General features: G+C 40.2%; 1 protein-coding gene across 1 annotated transcript in view; it reads right to left on the bottom strand.

Annotated features, from left to right (window-relative positions):
* The window catches only part of ZNF366 (zinc finger protein 366), a 67,280-nt gene extending 51,163 nt beyond the window's left edge, over positions 1-16,117 (bottom strand). The window contains exon 1 of the mRNA XM_028089665.2: positions 15,994-16,117. The gene's annotated coding sequence lies outside the window, so the exon portion shown is untranslated. The remainder of the gene's footprint in view (positions 1-15,993) is intronic.
* Positions 16,118-16,713: the final 596 nt, after the last annotated feature.

Here is a 16,713-nt window from a genome sequence, read left to right on the forward strand (position 1 = left end):
CTCTTTACCAGGTTATCTGTCCTGGAGTGAAGTAGTCCTTGATTTACACGGTACCAGCTTTCCTGACATGTCAGCGAGAATGATGAAACTGGTCAGACCTCAAGCTTTTAGCGTTTTCCTTCTTGGTTTCTTAAGGGGCCACTCCCTTCCTCCACCCAATCCAGACTGTAGCTTCATGGGTCTGAGAGGGGAAGCCAGCCAGGGCCACTGCTGCTGTCTGGGCCAAAACCAGATCACTTAGAGTTAATCACATCACAATCCATTCACTGAGGCCATCGACCTCATACCTTTTTAGGGTATTTAAATCCACTTTAAAAGAAAAAAGTTTCTACCTAAAATTACTCTAGAAAGCCATGTCTCTGAGCTTTACTAAAAGAGTAAATCATCACTGATCAAGTTAGAAGGCATTCATAAGGGATGTGGGCCTCCAAATTGTTGAACATTTTGAAAAGAGGGGAAGGAAAGAGGATTGGAATATAGATGAGACAGAGCTATATAAGGCCTCCAGAAATTAGAATTAGAGGCAAGCTGTACAACTCTCTTTCAGAACCTCCAGTGGGAGAAGAGAGATACAGAAAATGGGAAGGGTAGCAAAGGAGAACAAAGATTTGTATTAAGCATCTACGGGGGGACAGGTACTATGCCAGGCATGGAGGGATGGTAGCAAGAAGACAGTCATGGCCCTGACCTTCTCAAAGGGAATAGACATCATTGCTATTTTGCACGGGTTCATTGCAGAACTTTACCATCCCGGCCCATCCCAACACTAGATGCCAAGGGTGCCCCCTACTCATTCTGATAACCAAAAGGTATCCTCCCTGTTTTCAAATGTCTCAGTGCGGGGACTGGACTACCTCCAGCTGAGAACTGTTGAACTTGAGTAATGGTAGTTGCTGAAGGTGACAGAACCAAGCACTCAAAGGTGCATAAGGGACCCCAGTGAGGGTAGAAGGAGTGAGAGGGAAGTCCACACTGAGATGCCCTTCCTCTCCCTGAGATGGCACTTGCTGTCTACATATTTCCCCAAGGAAGACAAAAGATGATAGAAGAAAGGGAAACACTTACTGAGCACCCAGTATGGCCAGGTAAAGTACTAAGAATGTTCAAGTATGTTCTGTCACAGAGAGGCTGAGCGATATATGACAAGGAGCATCAACTTGGAAGTCAGGAAGCCCAGGGCTTGATTCTAGGTCTTCTACTTATCGTCTGTGACAAGGTACTTAATCGCTGAGTCCCAGTTTCCTCAGTTGGAAAATGGTGATTAAAAAAAATAATTAACCCACCTCACAGGGTTATTAGGAAATTTCACAAAATAAGAAATATAAACCACTTGATCTTTAAAAAAGGCACTCCATAAATAGTAGCCACCCTTTTACCTGTATTTGGGCTTCCTAACAATGCTGGTAAGAAGATATTCTCATAGTTGTAAAGAGGAAGGAAGAAGACCTAAGACAAGGTGAGGGCTGGGAGCTAGAAAAATAATTAGACAAATAAGTAATTCTCTTCAGTGGCCCATCTGCCTCAGACTTATGTTAAAAAACACTATGTCAGGGATGCCTGGGTGGCGCAGTCAGTTAGGCATCCAACTCTTGATTTTGGCTCAGGTTGTGATCTCAGGGTTGTGAGATTCCGCCCCACTGTGGACTCCATGCTGGGCCTGGAGCCTGCCTGATCCCTCTGCCTCTCCCCACCCCCTCTTAAAAAAAAAAAAAAAAGAAAGCTATGTCAGCCAGCACTGAAACTCAGGGCAGCCCATCTTTTAAAGTCTAGCAACAGGTGCTTTACCCCTACCTTCAACACTTCACTTTGCAAACACCGAACAGGTGCTTTACCCCTACCTTCAACATTTCACTTTGCAAAAGTAAAACCCTCTTTCTGTTAGGCTCAAAGATTATTTATGTAATAAAGCCAAATAACTATCCAGGGGATAATCTGGAAGTGAAATTTTAAGCTAGATAAGCATTGAGCCTGCTATGAAAGTTCATTCTAACTTCCTTTGACCCTCTTATAACTGTGGTCCTCAGCATTTTGGTTTGTGGTAAGAACGCATTGCTTCTCTCCTGTCTAGAAGGTCTACTGGTCTTATTTCCTCTTACAGTTTTTAAAGAGGAATATAGCCTGTACTTCGGTTCTAAGCCCAGCTCGTTCTGCCTGATCCCTTCCACATGTGTCTTGATGCGTCTAACACATAAGTTGAGAGACTTGTAAAGTCTGAGGGACCAGGCTAGATAAGGCATTATCATCTCGCTAGTTTGAGCTCACTGAAGCAAAAACTCCTCAACAGAGCACCTGCACAAAAACAGCTGTCCTGGGATGAAGGATATGTAGATGAATCACATATCTAGAACTGCCCTCTCTTCCAGTTTCACATTTTCAGTTACTCATTGTTCATTCCAAAAATGTCTATCAAGTCCCGACTATGTGTCAAAAAACAGTGGCAAGTGGTGCCTAACACAACCATAATATTTGCTGAGTATTTTGCTGTGTGTCAAGAATGTGTGAAAGACATCACATGAGTTAGCTAATGTGACGGCCCCAGCATTGTGTGAGGTAGGTACTGTTCTTTTCCCCATCTTACCAATGAGGAAACTAGGACATGAATAAGTTAAACAAATTGCCCAAGGTCACACAGATAAAAAGGAAAGGAACCAGGACTTTTTTTTTTTTTTGAAGACAGTTGTTAGATGAAGAAATTAAATAGTAATGACGCCTACATCCAGACAATTTCTAGACTTCTATCAAATATAGAAACTGATTCTAGGTAGCAGTTTAAGAATGGAAAGCTCATTGCCACCAAAGACCTAGGTTTTTCCAAGTACCTCCCAGTTTTGGTCTCCTGCAGTGATTCCCAGGCTTCTCAGCATGAGGACTCCCATTGCAAATTATAAAAATAAACCCATTTTCCAAATCCCCAGTATGTTAGAAAAAATATGAAATAACCTAACGCTCTTTGAATTCAGTAACCTCTTCAAATTAATTTGTCTTTTATTAATTACCCTGATATAATTAGATTTGAAAAGCAGAGGTACATATACATTCACAACATTGTTTAGTCTGCATGCCAACTATTAAGCGCTTGATATCGAAATACAGATTCCTTGCCTCCTTAAACTGAGTCCCCCGACCCCCAGAGATCCACAGAGCTGTATCACTTCAGCCACTTGTTTCTCTTCCCTGAGCCTCAGTTTTCTCATCTCTAAAGTGGGGATAATAAGAGCTTTTCGTAGGATCTCAGAGAGAATTAATGTGAGGCCTGCAGGAATTTGGAGGGCTCTTGTTCTTGAGGGGACAAAAATCCTTAAAAACACAGTCCCTAACAAATATAGTTCCGATGTAGTTAGGCAGAACAGAAACACATGAGAGATTTAGTGAGCTGGGCAACCCACTAAAGTAAACTATGCCTTCTGGAACCTAGTTCTAGAATGTGACGTGATAATGTATAAGGCAGGGAGTGTATGCAAAAGGGGTTCCCTATCACCTTACAAACGGGAAATTTAAATCACTTGAAAGTTATCAATTTGTTGTTGTTAGGGTAGGGCTCCTATCTGTGGCTGAGACACTTGAAGTTACAGGGACCCCAGGTTGTCCGGGTTTAGATACCTCTCTTGCTGTGCGGTGCTGAGACTGAAGTTGGGGACCATGAGCCTGTGCGCATCGTGGTGATGGAAGAGGTTTGGTTTGATTTGCTTGGAAAGCTGCAACTCACATTTATTGAGTAGCTACCATGGTGAGGAGGTTATACAATGGCCCTGATATTAATATTTGATGATATTTTGATCCAAATGTAATTTAAGGCACTTTTATCATGCATATTGAAACTTGCTCTTTAACTTAACAGGCTTGACCCCCAGCCTGATGTCACAGTCTCACAATTTTTCAGCTTGCATTCATCACATGTTCAGGTTATAATCAACTCCAGGGATGAAATCTTCGAAGTTTCCCTCAGTGATATTGGCTTGGGGGCAGCAGAAGTGACTCCAATATCTCCATTTGGGTCCTGGGATTAAGAAAACAAGCCATTCTGTCACCCCTAAACTCCCAGTTCCTGACATTAGTGAGTACACAGCTTGATAACCTAGCTGCCTCTCTTCCCTCCACTTCCAGGAAAGTGGGTCCCATGAGCAGTGGAGTTCAGATTAATAATTACAAGGGCTAACATTTATTGAATATTACTATGAGGCAGGCACTGTACTAAGCAATTACATGAATTATCACTCGTAATCCCCACAGTAAACCTTAAGAAGAGGGATGCTGTTTTATATCTATCATGCAGATGAAGAAATTAGAACTACCCATGTGTTTATTATCACACTTCTGGCCAACAGGAGGGCTGGGACTTGATTTCAACCAGCTGCCCCTAGGACAGATGAGTTGTGAGCACTCCTCTGTATTGTTTTGTCACTCTGGAATGCCTTGTCACCCTAGTTGACAACCATATTTTACATGTTGCTGAGACGATGGGGACCTGATACACTGAGATGCACCTGAGTGAGAAAGAACAAAACCTTGGGTTGTGGCTTTCTATGTGGCAGTCCATGACGGGCTGGCAGGGGAAAGACAACGGGAAGGTAGACAGATGTGAGATGATCATCCTTAAAGAAATTCTCAGAGTATGGAACTTGAAGTCAGAGGCATCCTTAGAGAGCAAGTGGTCCAACGCCTTCATTTTACAGATGAGGAAAAGAGGCTCAGACAGTTGCCCACAGTCACAGAGCTGGTGTGGGATTCAGAATGCCCCTTTCTCTCTCCCTCTCTCCTCTCATCTGTTTTTATTGAGTACAAAAGGATATTCAGTGAAAATGTTTCCTTTATGCCCCTTCCCCTACCCCAGCCACCCCACTCGCCTGCACAAAGGCAAATTCTTTTCTTTTTTTAATTTAAATTTATTTATTTATTTAAATTTAATTAAGATATACTGTACTTTTAGTTTCAGAGGTAGAGGTCAGTGACTGATCAGTTGCCTATAACACCCAGTGCTCATTCCTTCAAGTGCTGTCCTTAATGTCCATCACCCAGTTACCCCATCCCCCTCCCCCCCTCCCCTCCTCCCCTCCAGCAACCCTCAGTTTGTTTCCTAGAGTTAAGGGCTTCTTATGGTTTGCCTCCCTCTCTGTTTTCCTCTTATTTTATTTTTCCTTCCCTTCCCCTATGTTCATCTCTTTTGTTCCCAAAGGCAAATTCTTGTATCCTTTTAGAGAAACTCTCTGCATACCAAAAAATATACTTTGTTTTGTTTTGTTTTTTTACACAAAAGTGGTAGCATCACGTACACTGGCAGAATCTTGCTTTTCTTCCCTTAAACCATACAGGTTGGAGGTTGCTCCATCATTACAACGTATAGAACTTCCTCACTTTTTTTCTTTCACAAATTTGACAGCTTTATTGAGATATAACTTACATAATATAAAATTCATACATTTCTAAGTGTCAATGTGATGTGTTTTAGAAAATTTATATAGTTGTATAATCATCACCAAACCCCACTTTTGGAATAATTTCATTACTCCCAGAAAGTTCCATTTTGTTCATTTGCAGTCACTTCCAGCTTCTACTTCTAACCCCAGGCAGCCACCCAGCTACTTTTCCTCTTTCTAGATTTTTTGGTTTTCAAAATTTCAAATAAATGAAATCATTCAATATTTGTTATACCTCTGGCTCCTTAAATACTATCGTGTCTGGCTTCTTTTCCTTAGCAAGATGTTTTTAAGATTCACCACATTATTGCATAGAACAGTAGTCCCTTTTCATGCCTGGGTGGTACCCCATTGCACAGATCTACCACCTTTTGTTTCTCTACCAGTTGATTGACCTTTGAATCGTTTCCACTTTGGGACAATTATGAATAAGGATGCTGTGAACATTTGTGTACGAGTCTTTTATATGGACATTTGATTTCATTATTAGCGGGTGGTTACCCAGAAGTAGAATTGCTGGGTTGCATGGTAAGTATGTATTTAACTATTTAAGAAGCTGCCAAACTGTTTCCCAAAGTGCCAGTACCCTGTCACATTCCCACCAGCAATGTATTAGAGTTCTTCTAGTTTCTGCACATCCTTGAGAACATTTGGTATTTTCAGTCTTTTTGGTTTGGGACATTTTACTGGGTGTGTAGTTATATCTTATCATGCATGGTTTTAATTTGCACTTTATTTATTGATATTACATATCTTTTCATGTGCTTATTTGCCATTTGTATATCTTCTGTGGTTAAGTATCTATTCAAAAATTGTGCCCAGCTTTTAATTGTCCTATTCTTGAGTTGTTAAGAGTTCTTTATATATTCTGGAAACAAGTGCTTTATCAGCTCTGTTTTGCAAATATTTTTCTCCTAGTTTATGGCTTGTCTTTTTATTTTACTAACAGTGTCCTTTTTTTGAACAGCAAAAGTTTTTAATTTTGACAAAGTCCAATTTATCAATTTTTTCATGTATTGTTTGTGCATCTTGTGTCATGACTAAGATATCATTGACTAACCATGGTTACAAAGATTTTCTCCTACATTTTAAAAAAATTTTTTTATAATTTTAACTCTTACATTTAAGTCTTTGATCTACTCTAAGTTAATATATGTGTATCATGTGAAGTAAGAGCCTAAGGTCAGATTTTCTTTTGCATATAGATATTCAGTTGCTCCAGTGACATTTGTTTCAAAGATTATCTTTCCCTCGTTGCATTACCTTTACACCTTTGTCACAGTTGACCATATACCTAGAGTCCAGTCCTGGTCTTTATTCTATTCATTCTTTTTTAGGGTGCCATAATACTCCATTCTATAGCAGTACTGTGCTTAACTTAATCAATCCCTTATTAATGGGCAATTATACTACTTACAATCTTTTCTTCCTATTTCAAATAATGCTGGGCAAATATATTGCATTGTGGGAATGTCTTTTTGCATCTTATAAGTATATTGTAGGATTAATTCCAAGAGAAGTCAGTTTTACGTTTTGATAGACATTAACAAATTGCTCCCTACAGTAAGTTTTGCTAGTCCACTATTGCACCAGATGCATGACAGTACTCTCCAGATCCCCAGAAACAAATATGCTAACAAATGTTTCATCTTTTGTTTCATCGAGTAGGTAAAAAATAGTGTCTCATAGTTTTAATTTATATTTTCTTATTATGAAGTAGGATAAGTATCTTTTATTTATAAATTTTAGAGCCAACTATATTTCATTTTATGTGAAATGTAGTAGTTCATGTCATTTGCCCATTTCTTGTGATATTAAGTTCCTTGTGATACACATTATATGTTTCCCCCAGTTTTGTGTTTGTCTTTTGACTTTGTTAATTGAGTTTTGGCCTTGTAGAAGCCCTTTAAGTGATAAAATGTATAATAAATGTTAAGACTTCTTGGTAAAACCAAAAAGATTTTCCCTACTCTGAGATTCAAAAGATGAATCTCTCATTTTTTTCTTATTTTTGATGTTCTTATTTTTAATCTTTTCAATTTTTTATCTATTTGGAATTTATTTTAATTTAAGAGATAAAGTAGGGATGTAAATTTCCCCCCAAATAGCTACTGAGTGTCCCTAACATCATTAATTACATGATCCAGCATTCCCCTCTGATAATGCAATGCTGTTTTTGTCATATACTAAATTTCCATATGCATTCGGGTTTACTGATCTGCCGCCTATTCACGTGTTAATAAGCATGCTCAACTCTCTATTCTCTGACTCCTTCTGTCCTGTGTTACGTATATTTTCAAAATGACAGTGAATGAAAGCCTTTATGAATTGCTTGCAGTAACACTTAAGTCCTTTCTCACCTTCTATCCTGCTGTTACTAGCTAACAAAATTCAAACTCTTTTTAACATCCCTAAGGAAAATATGATTAGGATAGTAAGTCTGTTTGGAATCATAGGTGGTTAATAATCAAATAACTACATTTTTTGAGTCAAATAAATAAGTTGGTGCTAATCTGTGGTTTCCTTCTAGAACAACCAATGACTTTGGATAAGCTGTGTCTCTCTGTGTGTATGTGTATGTTTATTCACATGTGTGTAAGGCTCATGTGCCATAAACAGAAGAAATAGCACTTTACTAAATAAACCAAATCCTCCACTCCCCAAAATCCATAGTGGTTGAAAAACAAATAAGGCTGTCACTTCATGTCCTAATCATTCTGGGGTGGGATTTGCTCATGGTTCAAGGTCCTTCCCAGCTTCATGGATGAATATGTGATGCCAGTATTTCTCTCCTAGGAGGGTTAGAAGGAGCACAAAGGAGCCAGTGTAAGCCATTGTAAAGAGTACGTGGCGGTCTGAGCCCTTAGAGGTTGTGAAGACACTCTGCATAGAATTGCCTTCTTCAAAATGATGTAGTACTGGGCTGTATCTTCTTGTCCCCAAACTGGGCTCTCCACTCCTTCTCTCCAGCATGCCCGCTCAGACCTGGGGCCCAGGCTGCAGTCAGGAGAAAAGAACTCTACCCCCGAGGACCTAGACAGAGCCAGAGATGGATCATTGTGCTGAGATGGGGCTGGGTGGCAGGAGCACCGTGGACAAAGTTGGAGGAACCACTGACTGGCTTGCTGCATTACCTGATGTCTCCTGAGTGTCAAGAAAGATGGTGCTCGGAATAGTCCCTCCTCACTCACCTCTTTAAAAAAAAACCTGGTAGGAGGAGAGATTCTGCACACACCTATGAGTCACTGTGTGGAACTTTTTGAATGTTCCTCACCCTAAAAATTCAAGGTCTAGTATATCAGGAACCCCATCTTGATGGATTAAGTACAATTCTCAGCACCTTAAATTGTTCAGTATATATATGTAAATATTTTTAGGATAATGCTGGAAGATCTCTCTTTATCTTCCTTTCTTGACTGAAAAAGTCCTGTAGGGTGGTGGCTGGGGGAGGGAGGATCCACTGTGCTATGGGGAAGAAAACTGCCCGAATTAGAAAAACAGCAAGAAACAAAGTGGTGGTGTACTACAGTGGGTGTTCCATAAAACAGAGCTGAAAACGTGCAGTTCTCCGTCTCCCTGCACTTCCTGTGGAAGAAGCCCAGAGGGCCTTGATTAAGGGGGAGAAGCCACCATCTCCATCCAGGCAGAGGCCTGGATGAAGCAAACCAGAGGCTATTCCGGTCCTCTCCCTCACTCTCTTCCGGCCCTGCTTCCTTTCCCCACCCCTCCAACAATACCCCCTCTTGATTTCTGTTCCAAGACAGAACGGTGAGTCCCAATGAAAAGGAAACTTTAAGGATTCTTTCCATGAAGTTTTCTAACTGGGAAGAGTGAGGTGTGTGTGTTGGCATCTGCTCCTTGGCAGGGATGTTGGAGACCCCGGAGGCCCCCATCCTTTTCCCTGAGGCAGACTCAAGGCAGGTAACAGGGTTTCTTGTCCCCATCCTCCAGCAGTCAATGGAAGAAGCTGGTAGAGTACCTCTTCTTCCTGGAAGGACTCTGAGCTTACTCTCTTTGGTATGGTTGCTTAAATTTTTTTTTTCAAGCTGCTGAAAAGCTGAATGTCTTTTGGGACTGATGTCACCCAAATACTTGTCACCACCCTGCTGGGACTTCCTTACCCTGAGCTAGTAGCTTATGGAATAGGCAGACACTTGGCCCCCTCCCCAGCTTCATTAGATCTGGAGAAGGCCTAGAAATCTGCCCTGGGTAATTCTGATGTTTGGTGCTCAGAACACACTTGAAAAACAATACCCCAGACCTTTCCTCTCTGTTATTATCAGGGTCCTTTGGTGTGGAGTTGACCTGCTTGGTGAGACCATAAAAATCATGCCTAATGTTGCTCAGAGCTGAATAGAGTCAAGACTTGTCCAAAAACCACTGTAACCACTCTCCAAGAGGTAGTTCTGTTGTCTTGGATAAGGTCAAAGTTAACCAATGGCTCTGTAACTCTTTTGAACAGGGACCTATATTCTGAAATCACTCTGTATACAACCAGTCAAAACCCTAACACAGTGCTGCTCAAACTTGAATGTGTACCTTAATCACGTGGAGATCATGTTAAGATACTGATTCTGAATCAGGAGGTCTGGGATAGAGCTGGAGGTTGTGCTTTTCTAACAGACTCCTAGGTGATGCCATGCTGTTGATTCTTGGACTACATTTGAGGAGCACTACCTTAAGGGATACTTAGTTTTTTAAAAATATTATTAGCTGCAGGTAACATGTTCTCCTTAATGAGAAACCCAACACGCAACATCAATTTAGTGACTTAAGTAAATCACTTACTTTCTCTAGTTTATCTGTTAAACAAGGTGGTTGTCTTTCTTCATTTCAGAAATGAGAGCAAGAAAGCACTTACTTCTTAGAATGGGAAGGTTAGGTGAAATGATGTATATACAATTCTTAGCAGGCCCCAGACTTGGAAATGACTCCCATAAATGTTGCCATTGGTGGTGGTGGTACTGTTGTGGGGCTCATTCTCCCATTTAATATCAGTGGCCATCATAGAATGAGGTCCACGTGAGGCCATAACATGTTATAGGAAAATAGGAGAATGGGTTAAAATTGCCTTTGTGTGCTCTGGTGCTTGGCTTTATCAATGTGAACAGAAAGAGCTTTTCCAGTTTCTACTGCAAATTACAGAAACCTTGGACCCCATGGGCAAAACCCCTTGTTGTTATTATATTTACCACTTTAAATAGGCCAAATAAGTGCAGGACTGCCTCAAACCAGTATTTGTTCATTTGATTGTCTCTACTGCCTACTTATATAAAGGAAAGGGTGTTGTGCACCACAAGGATATCACATTTTCCTCCCTGAATTCACCCCTTCATGTTTGTGTAAACTCAGCCCGAGTGGCATCCCTTTACTTGAATTTACAACCCTGCCTATAAAAAAACAGAGAGCACTGAGCATTTCCTACAAGGCTGAATTCTGGCTCACAGCTCTTTTAGCCAAGGAAAAATAAATGGCCTCTCTCTGTCTCTCTTTCTCCAAAAACAATTTGCTAACCCATCATCTTCCCAGAAAACAAATGGAAAATAAAATGCAACCAACAGTCTTCTCTGAGGATCTGATAAATGTTTATCTCCCACGAGAGAGTAGGTGGGGTCCTTGCCAAGATGACACATTAATATACATAAATGTAGCAGCCCCACGCACATAATGGTGGAATAAGCCATAATTGCCGTCAATTCAGGCAGGGAATAAATATGTGAAGCTGGTAGTTTGTCATTGTCTAGACCCTAAAAAAGTTTGACTAACTTCTGCATTTGGCTTTATATAAAGATAGCATATTTCACTCCACAGCCCCTTTATGTGTTAAGTTACCTATTCAACAAATATTTATCGTGCATCTGTTATATGCCATGAGCTATTCTAGGCCCTGGGCACATAAGCAGTGAACAAACGGGGTCCCTGTCCTCATGGTGCCTATTTTCTGGTGAACTCCTATATTACACATATCTCCTGATGAAGACATGTTCTTATTCTTTTATCTAAATGTCTTTGTTTTTATCTAAAATTATTTGGTATTTGAATGGTCAAAAGCGAGCAACCATTATTAGGGTAGCTGTTTCTAAGAGTACCCATCGAAATACTTGTTGTCTTTCTGTTCCTAGCAGATGGAGACCTGCGTCCATTGCTGCTCAACTTAATTAGGTATAAGCATATGGGGAAAAAATTGGGTGATTTAGGTAGAAACAAAATCAGGAAAATCAGAACAACATTTTCTTTAAGTTGCAGATTTTTCTTATAATTAAAGCAGATTTAACATGGCTTGTGAGTGCTGGTTTTTCAAACACCATAATCATTCTTTTGCCTTTCCATGTCACCATTAACTTAGAGACAAGGATCTGTTGTCTAAAATAGGCTTCAGCAAGCACACACTGTAAGAGTGTAAAAACAAAACAAAAAGCTTATGAGATTGAATCTAGCAATAATTTTTAAAACTTGCATAGAAAAATTTAGTATCTATTTTTCTTGACCAAATAAACAGTGCATGCTCATTATAAGATGAAAATAGTATAGAAATGCATAAATCAAAAAGTGCTATGCATGCAGCATTACAATATTTATACACCTAAGTAATTGCTCTTTTTATGATTTATGTATGGTTATAGAACATTGATTAGTCTCACCAGATTGTTTGACCAGCTAGCATATTTCTCACTTTATAATACTAACAGCTTCTAGAACACCAATTGATAAATTTAAAACTAATTTCTAGAGAGGATGTCCAATGCTGAATAGGAATTCCACTTAAAAGCATGGTTTTTAACACATACATTTTTATTTAATGTCAATGCAATCCTGACGAAACAGAACAAGACACTTACCATTTGTTTAGAGAATCATAGGATGTCAGTATCAGAATCTCATAGATCATCCAGTGCAGTGGGCAGGAGAGAAGAGTATAAACAAGCCCCCAGGTGAATTCTGATACACAGTGAACACACACAGACCACCCTGAGAATTACCGATTTGGTCTGACTCCATCATTTTGTAGATAAGAAAACTGAGGTCCAAGAAAGTAAAGAAACCTTCCAGGTCACACGTATAGGGAATGGTGGAGGTCAGAAAAGAACAGAACCAAAGTGTTGTGACTCCTAATCTGCTCTTTGTTCTACTGCACTAAGCCACATTAGAAGACACCTTTTGCACATTAGTGTAGAACAACCCAACTTCAGTTTGCTCTCCAAAGATGTTGTTGTTCAAACAAATCTTTATTGTATCAGAAACTCTTATTACAACAAAGAACCTCAAAGTTTCGCATTATTAGTGACAGATTTCTGGTCGTTGTTGTGGTTGTACATTTTCTTCAGGAAAGTAGAGAGGGAAGTTTAACCAAGACCTAAGCTAAAGTATCATTATTACTTGACAAATTAATCAGTATGTATGTTTTAAAGTTTAGAGTGAGAGAAAAATAGCAGTTGGATGAACCACACCCCCCACCCACGTACCTCCAGCCACACACACAGACACACAGACACACACTATGGTGATAATGGTGTTCTTAATATCCATGTGAGGTTAAATGGCTCTTTACAAAAATGTTTAGGGAAATAGATCACCAAGTGTGCCGCCCTCAGTAGGAAGACAACATGTCATTTCAAGTCCTTTCTCTGTGGCTGAGTCACGGAACTGCCACGATGGTCTCCAAAAATTGTGTCTCCAGCCCTCCATGGCCAGGGAAAAGGTCACCAACGACACAGAGCTCAACAGTTTGGGGAAGTAGGTGAAAGGGAGAATGGGACGTCTACAGTGTAATTGCAGTCTCTTTGAACACTCATCTAAGCTGAAAACTTTTCTTCCAAGGCAACCTTTCCCCTGCATTGAGCTCTGTTAAACAGAGCTGGCATTTTAGTGAGGCTAAATCTGGTGTTTCTGCCATGAGCAGCGAGGAACATCAAAACATTCAGCTCTGCCTTCCTTTATTTTATAAGAATTTGGGGTCCAGGATACCTTTACTAAATGTGTGTCCACCTCTAAAGCCGTGAGGAATCATTTTGTTCTGATGGACCCTTGGCACAGTATTGACCAAAGATAATGACACAAATTATGGAAGATGTATTCTCTTAAAGTACATCTTAAAATACGTTTAAAAAATACAGTACCCTTAAATAATATACGACTTAAAAGATTACAACTGACATTGACTCCTGCTGCTTGCCATGCGTTGTCCATAGTCGCCACACTTAATTGCATTACGTACATAATCTTATTTAATCCTCACAAGTCTATTACATGGATGCAGGTTTACACTTGAGGAAACTGAGGCTTGGGGGTGAACAACCTGGCCTAAGCCCCATAGTCAGCAAGTGACAAAGCTGGAATTCAAACCCACGTTTGTAGGACAACAAAGTCTGTGCTTTTGATGCTCTGCCTTTGATGCTCTAATTTGATTCACATCGCAGCACAAAGACCTACAGGACACATCCTAACATAATTTGACATTCATTCGACAAATTTGTAATTAGATGCACAGTGTTGACCCAAATTAATTAACAAAATCTTCTTTGCATCAAATTCTGAATCATTCCAAGCTGGAGTTCCCCTGATGATATCACAAAAGAGCCTCTGATGACCCCAAAGAAGAATCACACGGTGGAAGTTTCCACAAATGCCAACTCCTTGGAGTTGAGTGGAGACAGATTGGTAGCAAATACACTAAATGAGTCAGTGGCTTTTTTCTTTAGGTCGCTGAATATTTCCCCCCAGAATCAAACAAATATTCTCATTGCAATGGCTTAACAACTTAAATGGAAATAACGTGTATTTTTTTCTTCTAAAGAAGAGAACATATCCTGAGCTTAATCTTGGGCCACAGTGAAGACGCATGTTAAAAAAGTGTGGCTGTTTTCTGCACCATTGACATCATACCCACCTTTTGCCTTACTTGTCTTTAGACACTGTGACTCTGCTGTCATTTTTTGTCATACTGTATTGCATCTGATGCTTTTATTCAATAACCCAAACTACAGAGCATTCTATGATGTTGTTTTAATTAAGCACAAAATTAAATATGTTGTCAAGAAAAAATGAAACCGAAAGAAGCAAGTCAAGATCGCAACCCAGAGTTTTCCACTGGGGTCACATTTGCTGATAAAAGATGCAAAACGCCCAAGTCAGTCAGTCCTGGATACCTTTTCACCTGAAGATCTATGAAATGGGGTGGCTGGAAGCCCCTTTCAAGTGTTACTAGAATAATTTTGCATCCTCAAGCAGGCAAACGCTAATCTCGCCTTTCTTACATTGCTCATTTTACAGTGCTCATAAGGAAAGCCTCTTGAAAAAAGGAAAGGAAAAAAGAAATCTGACTAATGGAACAAAATGTACATTGCAGCCTAGTGGCAGCATACTTTCTCAGGCTTATTAAGATGATGGCTCAGTTTTGAGTAAAGATTAATTACTTGATTGGTTCATACTCAGTCTGGCCAAATTAATTTATAAATGAGAGACTGGTTGTTTTTATTATACTCTTCACTTCCTAAGTTACTTCATTCCCTAAGTTTTATAGAAATGAATATTTTTTAAAAACTGCATGATCTTTGTCTTTCACCCACTCAACACCTCTCTGAATTAAATGGCTAATATTAGTAATTATACATAGTATTTCTGAGAGACCTTGCTGGCCTATTTTTGACAATGTGCTCTTGGCTCCCTTGTGGCTTGCCATGATGAGTTCTTGGTAAAATTATCCTTTCTGACAAGTTTAAATGAAGCAAGTTAGACTTTTAAAAACTAGCTGTCTGTATAAGCTTGACCACTTTGCTCTGTTCTATTTGGTGCTTGGAAAATCAGGTGCTGGGTGAATATTTTTCAATTGCGTCTGTAGCTTAGTTTTTTGCTCCTACTCTCAGAAGAGATCAATCTTAATCCTATTCTAGCCACATGTTGTTTTCCAAAACTAAAGCTATATGCCCCAAAATCTTTGCCTTCTTTCGTGTGGCAGATGACACCTTCCATTGACAGTGGATGATAAATTTACACTCAATCCACATGTGAAAACGGAACACATAAGCATGCAGTACAATTCAAAGTGACAGTCTTTTCTTTTTTCTCCAGCCTCAGTGATGCAGAATAACAGTTATAACTTAACATTCTTTTTGGGGAGGGGGCGGTCTTGAATGGAAAGAAAAGAACAAGAGAAGGCCACCCTCAATCTAGACAACAAGTAACAAAAGCCCTACAGCAAACCACAGTTCTTAGCAGACACCCTCCTGAGTTTCCCAGGACATAGCACTGAGGAAGACTGAATCCTCCAGTAAGACACATCACACACTCCAGTGGCTCCTGGCTAACCCAGCCACACTATCTGTACCAAAAATCACATTTAACACACTGTCCTCCTTAGCCCCAGTGCAATTTTATTTCCAGTTCGGCCAGCCATAGCTCTGCAAAGCATCAGTATTCTCCTAAAAAAAAAAGTATAAGCTTAAATCCTGGGCCATCCATCAGTCATACCCTTTGATTTAGGATTATACACAGCGAGGTATGTTCTGTTGGAGGTGCCGACGGCAGTATGCATCCCAGGGACATTGAAATGGAAGTAGAAATGATTGCATGGGTAACTTACCAGCTCCTGAGTCTGAATGGCTGCAGCAGCCCCAGTGCTTTACCTGATCCCTTGCTCTCTCTGTCTCTCTCCCTCTCTCTCTCCCTCCTTCTCTTGTGTACAGATTGCAGGGAACTTAAAGAACTCGCAGGGACAATGTTTCAAATGACTTAAGAAAGAGAACAGGAACAATACTTCGTTCTCTTTTTCTCAGATGAGTACCTTCGGGAAGAAGGAAGGAAGGGAGGGGAGAGGGAGGAAGTCAACAACCCTTTGCTTTCCTGAAAAAAAATAAGGAAACAGAAGATAGACATCTCATTTTCTCTTAAACAAAATGTTGGAAGGAGCAAAAAAAAAAAAATCTTTGAAAAAAGGAATTCCTCAAATATGCTCTCCCCCCACCCCCACCCCAAGAGGTTTAAAGAGATGAAAAGCCTTACTGGCCTGTCCTGTCCAAACAAATGGTGTTCCAGAAAGGCAGGCTCTCCTGAGCTTATAGCCTCTGGTATCTGGTTTGCCGAACTGACACAGCCAAAAGGAAACAAATCATTTCACGTTGCCTCTGAGCAAAGGAATGGTTGGTCTGTTGTGCTAACCGAGGCAAACCTGCAGCATATGAAGCTGGGCAGGGTGCTGGTCAGCCAGGACATTTGACTCTTCTTGGGTTCTTTGAAACACCAGCGTTGCAGCAATTTTGTAGCCTGACTCTAGATCCTTAGAGTTCTTCCAGGAACAAAGCAG

This window comes from Eumetopias jubatus, unplaced genomic scaffold (genome assembly GCF_037043125.1).
Source record: "Eumetopias jubatus isolate StellerSeaLion01/CBP00866 unplaced genomic scaffold, mEumJub1_p1.0 scaffold_5, whole genome shotgun sequence".
In the NCBI taxonomy this organism is placed as follows: Eukaryota; Metazoa; Chordata; class Mammalia; order Carnivora; family Otariidae; genus Eumetopias; species Eumetopias jubatus.